This window comes from Macaca fascicularis, chromosome 5 (assembly GCF_037993035.2).
Source record: "Macaca fascicularis isolate 582-1 chromosome 5, T2T-MFA8v1.1".
NCBI classification, from domain to species: Eukaryota; Metazoa; Chordata; class Mammalia; order Primates; family Cercopithecidae; genus Macaca; species Macaca fascicularis.
Window position 1 is genome coordinate 55,895,591 of NC_088379.1, and position 9,143 is coordinate 55,904,733.

The window sequence follows — 9,143 nt, forward strand, 5'->3', positions numbered from 1 at the left end:
AAGAAGTTATTTTATGAATCTCATAAAACTCTAGATCACCATATTACAACTTTAATCAATGTAGAGTGATATTCTAACTTCTGTCTCCTCCTCTCACAGGATTTTTAAATTCCTCAAAAATTACTGGACAATGTCACATTTAGCAAAATGATTAAAGTGAAAAAAATAATGAACCAAGTATTGGCAAGAATATGGAGCAGCTGAAAATCTTCCACACTTTTGGGAATGTATATTGGTACAACTACTTAGGAAAAGTGTTGAGCATTGTAATGGAGCATGTTACCATCCCACAAGTTCATGCTTAGGTATATATACAACAGGAATGTTTATGTATATATCTTGTGCACTTCTTTTGGTGAATATATATATATGTTCGCCAAACTATATATGTACTCATCTTCCTCATGTATATATGTTCATCTTATTTATATATATGATCATCCCCCTTGTATATATATATATGCTCACCAAAAGTGAACAAGATATAAATATGTGTGCATAAACTTGATGCAAAAGTAATTGCTGTTTTTAACAGCAAAAACAGCAATTACTTTTGTACCAACCTCATACATACATATATGTGTATATATAAGCATTTCTGTTAATAAGTAGGGTTATTGTAATAGCCCTAAAACTTCACCAGAAGAAATGTACAAAAATGTTCATAACAATATTATTTGTAATACCCCAAACTGTAAAACTCCACATGTCCATCAACAGTAGAATGGATATTTGTGATACATTTAAGCAATGGAATATTATATAACAATGAGAACGAACAAACTACAAATACATACTGGATGAATGTCATAAATATAATGTTGAATGAATGAACCCAGACCTCCCCCAAAATCACATATGATAATTATTCAATTTAAGGTAATTTTCAAAATCAGGCAAAACAAATATATGGCCATGGAAGTCATAATAGTGATTACCTTGAGTGAGAGTGCTTTCTAAGTGGTTTCTAGGGTGCTGAAATTACCCTCTTTCTTGATCTGTGTGCTAGGTACACGTTTATTTTGGGAAAGTTCATCAAGTTATACCCCCATACTGTACGAAGCAAGGTTAGTTCCTACTGAAATTACCACCAGAACAGGGCTATCGAAAGACACATTTAGTAGTGTGTTAACTGTACAAAAAAAGACACTGTACAGTTTAAAAACAAATCTTACACAAACTTACATTTCAATTTTTTTCTTTAAAAGGAGTGAATTGTGCACAGAGGTTAAATGCTTTATAGACAAGAAAAACAAACCTGTGCTAACATTAACTTATTCATCATCATCTTCTTCATCATCTTCTTGTCCTCCTCTTTCTCCTTTTCCTGCTTTTTTCAGCCTTGACAGCTCCCTTTTGGCTGCATCTGGCTTTCCTTTAGCTTGGTATGCAGCAGTATCCTTTTCACATTTTTCCTTGAGCTTCGCAGCATTCTTTTTATAGGGCTGCTAGTCATCTGCAGCAGCGCCATTCCACATCTCTCCCAGCATCTTGGCAACATCACCAATGTTTAGGCCAGGATGTTCTCCTTTGATTTTTGGGTGATACTCAGAACAGAACAAGAAAAAGGCTGAAGAAGTCCTCTTGGGTGTATTGGGATCCTTGAACTTTTTTGTCTCCCTTTTAGGAGAGATGTAAGTTTTCATTTCTCTTTCATAATGGGCTTTACCCACCTTTGTCATGTCTTCCAATTTTCCTTTTGCTTTAGCAGAAGTAGTCTTTCACCTCTCTGAGCACTTCTCAGAAAACTCTGAGGAGCTGACTGAGGCTTCTGGGTGCTCCTTCTTGTGCTCCTCCTGACAAGTTGGCACAAAGAACACATATGATGACATTTTGCCTCTTGGCTTCTTAGGATCTACTTTGCCCATGTTAGTTATCTTTCTTCAACAAGGCACAGAGTTGCCCAGTGCCCATATGGCTCTCACTTGCCCCAGCACTCTCTCTATGGAGCTCAGTGTACTGCAATCAATTGAATATTTTTACCATAGAAATCTGTTCATATGTAATTATATATGTGTTTGTATTTATATTTAATAAAATGAAATTGCCATCTCTCCCCTCTAAAAAACCAATTAGTAATTTTTTTGCAAAGAATATTTGCTATGTATGTAAAAACACTTTCAGGGTAATGAAGTTAGTATTTTGAATTCAATACAATGTAGTTATTGATTTCATAGAACTGTAGGAGTAGACATTTAATAAAAATTCAAGTAATTAATGGGTCTTAAGAGAGTTTTGGTGCCTCCTCCTATCACTGCTACTAATTCCTCCTAAATACCCATCAAAAGTAGTGACCTAGTGTAGTGGCATCTGTTTATTTTGCCTGCCCAGCACCCAGTAGCCCATTTTTTTGGTAAAGTCACTTCAATATTTCTTTGGGGAATTTCTTCTACCCTACCACATGCGCTTTGGTGAGATTATCAATTCTGCCTTCTTCTGACCAAGAAGTGGGCATGTAAACTAAACTAGGCCAAGCAGATTCTCTCCCCTTAGAATTTAAATCTTGAGTGACACAAGGTCAGAAAACGGAACTAATTCACCTTGACAGTAGCTCTCTGAGGAGGCTGTTCATTGGCTTCTGTGACATAGATCTCTTACGCTGCCCTGTTGCTTCCTATCCTTTCCAAGTGCCAGTTGCGTGGCTTTTCCTTTGATTCCGTGACCCACTCTATATCCTTAAAATACATGACTTTCATTAAGTTGGTCAATTTCTGTTGACTGTAGTTGACGAACACTGATACAGCTGGATATAAATACATTCACTACTATTACGCAAGAGAGTCCATGCATTTAAGTTTTGCCTTACTTTGTGCCAGAATTTGCTTCTTTATAAAGTCTATGTTAGTCCTGCCTAGCTCTACTTCTGAAGCTTCATTGTATACATATACTCTATCCTTTAAATGGCACATGTTTGAAAACTACTATCATTTTTCCCCATATGCTTTCTCAGCAAAATAACTCATTTTCTCAATTAAAACATATATGACTACTACACACCCACTAAAATAGCTAAAAGAACACACAGTTCCAAGTGTCAACAAGGATGTGGAGAATCTGGAACACTCATGCTTTGCTGGAGGGAATATAAATGACATAGCCGCTTTGGAAAATAGTTTGACAGTTTATATAATTTATAAACTTAATATTTTTAATGGGTTTTAAAAATAAATGTAATTACCTATTGTAATGTCATCTTAGGAAACAATTTCATGAAATCATGGTCTTTATGTTAGTTATCTTATCCTACAATGCATTAAATATATACTTAATTATTAATTTAAAATGTGATTTACTTATAAGCTAAATTAATTCCTTGTACCATGAGTGGTACAACTCCTCAGAGTTTTCTGAATACAGGTATTGATTGCCCTTTGGGAAACACCAGGTTGTTGTCTTTAACTTAGAATTTTGAATAAAATAATTTTCATTAAAGCAATAATCAACGGCCGGGCGCGGTGGCTCATGCCTGTAATCCCAGCACTTTGGGAGGCTGAGACGGGCGGATCAAGAGGTCAGGAGATCGAAACCATCCTGGCTAACACGGTGAAACCCCATCTCTACTAAAAATACATTTTAAAAAATTAGCCGGGCGCAGTGGCGGACGCCTGTAGTCCCAGCTACACGGGAGGCTGAGGCAGGAGAATGGTGTGAACCCAGGAAGAGGAGCTTGCAGTGAGTGGAGATCACGCCACTGCACTCCAGCCTGGGTGACAGAGCAAGACTCCGTCTCAAAAAAAAAAAAAAAAAAAAAAAAAGCAATAATCAACTTTGGAAGCAGTATTAAAAAGTTTTATAGGCCAAGCCATCAGAGAAATGCAAATCAAAACCACAATGAGATACCATCTCACACCAGTTAGAATGGTGATCATTAAAAAGTCAGAAAAAACAGGTGCTGGAGAGGATGTGGAGAAATAGGAACACTTTTACACTGTTAGTAGGAGTGTAAACTACTTCAACCATTGTGGAAGACAGTGTGACGATTCCTCAAGGATCTAGAACTAGAAATACCATTTGACCCAGTGATCCCATTACTGGGTATATACACAAAGGATTATAAATCATGCTGCTATAAAGACACGTGTGCACGTATGTTTATTGCAGCGCTATTCACAATAGCAAAGACTTGGAACCAACCCAAATGCCCATCAATGATAGACTGGATTAAGAAAATGTGGCACATATACACCATGGAATACTATGCAGCCATAAAAAGGATGAGTTCATATCCTTTGCAGGGACATGGATGAAGCTGGAAACCATCATTCTGAGCAAACTATCGCAAGGACAGAAAACCAAACACCACATGTTCTCCCTCATAGGTGGGAATTGAACAATGAGAACACTTGGACACAGGATGGGCAACATCACACACTGGGGCCTGTCGTAGGGTTGGGGGAGGGAGAAGGGATAGCATCAGGAGATACACCTAAAGTAAATGACGAGTTAATGGGTGCAGCACACCAACATGGCACATGTATACGTATGTAACAAATCTGCATGTTGTGCACACGTACCCTAAAGCTTAAAGTATAATAAAAAAATAAAAAAGTTTTACAGGCCAAGTACAGTGTCTCACATCTGCAATCCCAGTACTTTGGGAGGCTAAGGAGGATTGCCTGAGGCCAGGAATTTTAGACCAGCCTGGACAACATAGCGAGAACCTACCTCTACCAAAAAAAAAAAAAAATTAATTGGCCAATCATGGTGGCATGCTCCTGTAGTCCCAGCTACTCAGGAGGCTGAGGTGGAATGATTGCTAGAGCCCAGGAGTTCGAGGCTGCAGTGAACTGTGATCATACTACCACATTCCAGCCTAAGCAACAGAGTAAAACTCTATCCCTAAAAAAAAAAAAAAAAAAAAAAAAAAAAAAAAAAAGAAGAAGAAAAGAAAAAAGAAAGTTTTAGATAGCACATAATGAGATATAGAAAGTGTTAGGCCTTTTATTCATTTAGCAAATACTTCGAATTTTTTTTTTTTTTGGTTGGCTTTTTATCAGTGGAAAGTGACTGAAGAGTCAGAGATGTGGAAAACCTCCAGAGCCAGGATGTCCCCCTTCTACTCTATGTCCAACATAAGCACGCAATTTCAGGGAAGAGGGAGACCTCCACATAGGAAGGAGAAAAAAGAAATATAACAAAATGTTAAGGGGTTGTTTTAGGAATTATGGGTCATTGAGTTCTTTCTTTAAATTCTTAATTATGTTCATTTCTCTACTTGCCAAAATTTAATATGCTTCCATTTTTTTAGATAAAAACCATACAGTAAAACTTTTTGTTCTTTTGGATACCTTGGATAAAAAGATATACATATATACCTTCTATTGTTGATAAGAATAAATTTCTAATTGTATATTTTTATTCAAAAATAAAAATTCAACCAAGCACCAGAGTGTGTGCCTGTAATTCCAGCACTTTGGGAGGTTGATGTGGGCAGTTTGCTTGAGCCTAGGAATTCGAGACCAGCCTGGGCAACATAGTGAGACCCCATCTGTACAAAAAATAAAACAGTTAGCCAGGCATGGTGAGAACCAAGGCATGTACCTGTGATCCCAGCTACTCAGAAGGCTGAGGTGAGAGGATCACTTGAGCCCAGGAGGCCAAGGCTGCAGGGAGCTGTGATTGCACCACTGCACTCCAGCCTGGGTGACAGCGAGACCTTGTCTCAAAAAAATAATAAAATTTTAAAAGTAAAAAACAAAAATTTAATTGAAGATATCAATTTTTTATTTTAAAAATATTGATATTTACACACAACCTTTTGTGGCTAATCATGCAGTTCTCAAAGCACTAGTAGTAGGTGTTTGGTTCATTATTATGTGAAAAATATAATCCAAACAAAACAAACAAACAGAAACTAATGGTACTCAATTGGTAGAGTAAAACAAACAATGGGTTCTGAAATAATGCACCTAAAATCTGGTAATTATAGCTTGACAATTTTTAAAGCTCTATAGGTTCAGTGATGTGATATGTGGGATTTGCTTGTAAGTGCTGTAGAAGGGATGATGACAAGCTGGGGGCTGGGAAGATGGAAGGGACAGGTAAAATGGGAACAATAGCAGAATATTGATCATTGCTGATGCTGGGTGGGTAATCATTATTGTATTTTCTTCATATTTGAAAAATTCTATAATAAAAGTTTAAAAAATAATTTTTACAAACCTCTAAATATGCATGATCACAGAAACCTAAAGCAACCTCTGTTATATTCCCAAAATAGAATAAAATAAACAAACAAAAAACTTACTCAGAAATAAAGCTCCAGGTGGCCTATAAAGTGTTTTGTGCTTTCTATTTGTACAGGCAAGTGAGAAAACAATTACTGACCAGTAAGTACACAACTATTTTCAAGTTGTATGAAAGGCTATTATCGCCACCTACTGGACACTGTTATTGACTACTTGCTGTAAAAAATTAAGATATTTTTAAAACCAACAATCATTATTTAATAGGTCCCCCATCCCATCTTAAGCATCTAGTTAACAAAACAGTACAAATAAAATCATCAAATTTATATCTTTATTTGTTTTTATATTAGTAATGCTAATTAATGTTACATTTCATCACTTCTTAGTGTGAAATGCTCCCTGCTAAAAAGGTATATATAAAATTTTGGTTTGCAAGTACGTTCATGATCATCCTATGATGTTCTTGTTTTACAGAAGATCACAGAACTTGAGTTGTTTGCTCATAGGGTAAGAACCCAGAATTTATTTACACATAGCGATAGTCCAGAAAATTATAAACTAGTCCTGGCTCTTAAGTTCAGTGCATTATCTTTTTAAAATCTTGACTTATATTGCAAATTTTATATCTTTCATAACTTGGCTAATTTCACACACCAGTGATTCTCCACTCTGGTGCATCAGAATGACTTGTGAAATTTTTAAAATAAAGCTGGCACCAAAGCCAGAGATTTTTACATCCAGCCAGGGTTAAAAGAACTATTAATAGATACCAGTGGTTCTCAAAGTGTGGTCCCTAGACAAGCATCATCATCATCATCATCATCGCCATCACCTGGATAGAAATGCAAATGTTCAAGGTCCATCCCAGAGTACTGGGTTGGGTGCTGTAATTTGTGTTTTGCAAGCCTTCAAGTGATTTGGATACAAGCTAAAGTTTGAGAATCACTATTATTTACAACAAAACCAGTAAATTCCTACTCTTTTACATAAAAGAATTAATTTAGCTGTAGTAGCCATTTAATTTGGCTGTGCGTGTCTGAGGATCAGCCGCTGGGGGCTGGACAGTTTGCTGAGTCCCTTATTATCCCCTGGTGCCTGGTGCTGAGACTCACACAGCGGTCATATCCAGCTACCTGTGTCCCCCAAGGTGCCTCTGTTTATCAGGAATGGAGCCAATAACAGCAGGTTCAAAGATTTATGGCATGAATTTGGTCGTTATGATCCTATAGTTGATGTGTATGTTCCACTTGATTTCTACACTCACTGTCCAAGAGGAGTTGCTTATGTTCAACTGGAGGATGTTCGTGATGCTGAAGATGCTTTACCTAATTTGGACAGAAAGTGGATTTGTGGATGTCAAATGGAAATAGTTTGCACAGGAGGATTGGAAGACCCCCAAATCAGATGAAAGCAAAGGAAGGTAGGAGTGTGTACAGTTCTTCACGCTATGATTCTAGAAGCCAACGTTATGAAAGAAGATCAAGAAGTCGAACTTTTATTTACATCTATAGAAGATCTAATAGTCCTAGAAAGGGTGGATGGACTGGAAGACCATCATGTAGCAGAAGCCATTCCAACAATGACAGAGTTAAACACCGAAATCGCTCTTTTGCAAGATCTAAATCCAATTCAAGATCAAGGTCCAAGTCCCAGCCCAAGAAATAAATGAAGGCTAAAATCATGTTCTAGGCCTGCATTGCATGTCAAAACTAGAGGCACCTCTTAAACAGATTCCAAAACACATTACAAGTCTTGCTCAAGACATAAAAAGGAATCAAGGAAGAAAGAACTGCCTTGCTCCAAATCCCAGTCAATGTCACAGTCTAGGTCTAGGTCAAAATCTAGATCAAGATCTTGGACTAGTCCTAAATCCAGTGGCCACTGATAGTATAAACCATGATCATTTTTAGGCACATATCATTCATTTGTTCATAGATTCGTTGACTTAAATTATCAGGAATACAATGTTGCAATGATGTTTAACAAACACTTGTTAGTTTTCCCTGTACCAGGCAATGGTTATATTAAAATGACATGCTGTTGAGAAGCCACTCTTAAGAGTCCAGTTTGTTTAATGATATGGGCAGCTACCAATTTGTTATGTCTGTGTATATTTTTGTAAAGATTCTCATTTTTATGCTTGAAGTATTTGGTGAAAGATGTTGGTTGACCATAATTTGCAACATTCTTACTAAAAATAAACTTTCGTATTCATATTTCATAGAACTGTTAACCTAGAAAGGAGTAAGATAGAATGTTACAAAAGTGAAGTTGTAGCCACAGTACAACACTGATTGCTCAGACACATTTAGGTTCAGCGTGGACCTTTCTGTCTTATCAAGATGTCTAGGCTCTTGATAATAGTTTATTTATGATGCAATATGGATTAGTTCTTTTGTTAACTCCACTGTCTTGGGGAATAATGCCAACTGAGTCATGTAGTATTTTCAGGGAGATTAAGTTTTTGACTGAAACATGGAGCCTTTACTTTTTTCTGGTTTCTATAGATTTGGAACAAGAAAACATCAGAAAAACTCACCTTAAAATTTGTGGAGGTCAATAATGGTAGAAACAATTTTAAGGGGAAAAGAATGTTCTTATGTAGTTTTTCTAAAATTTAAGGAGTACTGTTGACCATAATATTGCTTAGTTTTCTTACTGTCCTTAGAAGCAAGTGAATTGTTTCAAAGTAGGCTGTGTGTGTGTGTGTTGGGGGGGTGGTGTATAGTGTAAAAGAACTGAAATGTTGACGCTTACAGCATTTGGCCTATACATTTGCATCAAAATTTGCCTGTTTCTTTATGTAGGAGGCTTGCATTTCACACCTCAGTTCATTTAACGTGAGGCAAGTTCAAAAACAGCACGCTCATTCTAGGTGATTCTGTGGTGCCATGAAATTTAAAATGATTTTGGAAAAAAAGATTAGTCAGTTTTAAGAAAGAGTCACATCTTTTG

At 36.7% G+C, this 9,143-nt stretch overlaps 2 pseudogenes; one reads left to right on the forward strand and one right to left on the reverse strand.

Annotated features, from left to right (window-relative positions):
- Window positions 1-3,754, reverse strand: LOC107129723 (high mobility group protein B1 pseudogene; annotated as a pseudogene).
- A 2,251-nt stretch (window positions 3,755-6,005) lies between these two features.
- LOC102141455 (uncharacterized) lies at window positions 6,006-8,145 on the forward strand (annotated as a pseudogene).
- The last annotated feature ends 998 nt before the right edge of the window (window positions 8,146-9,143 follow it).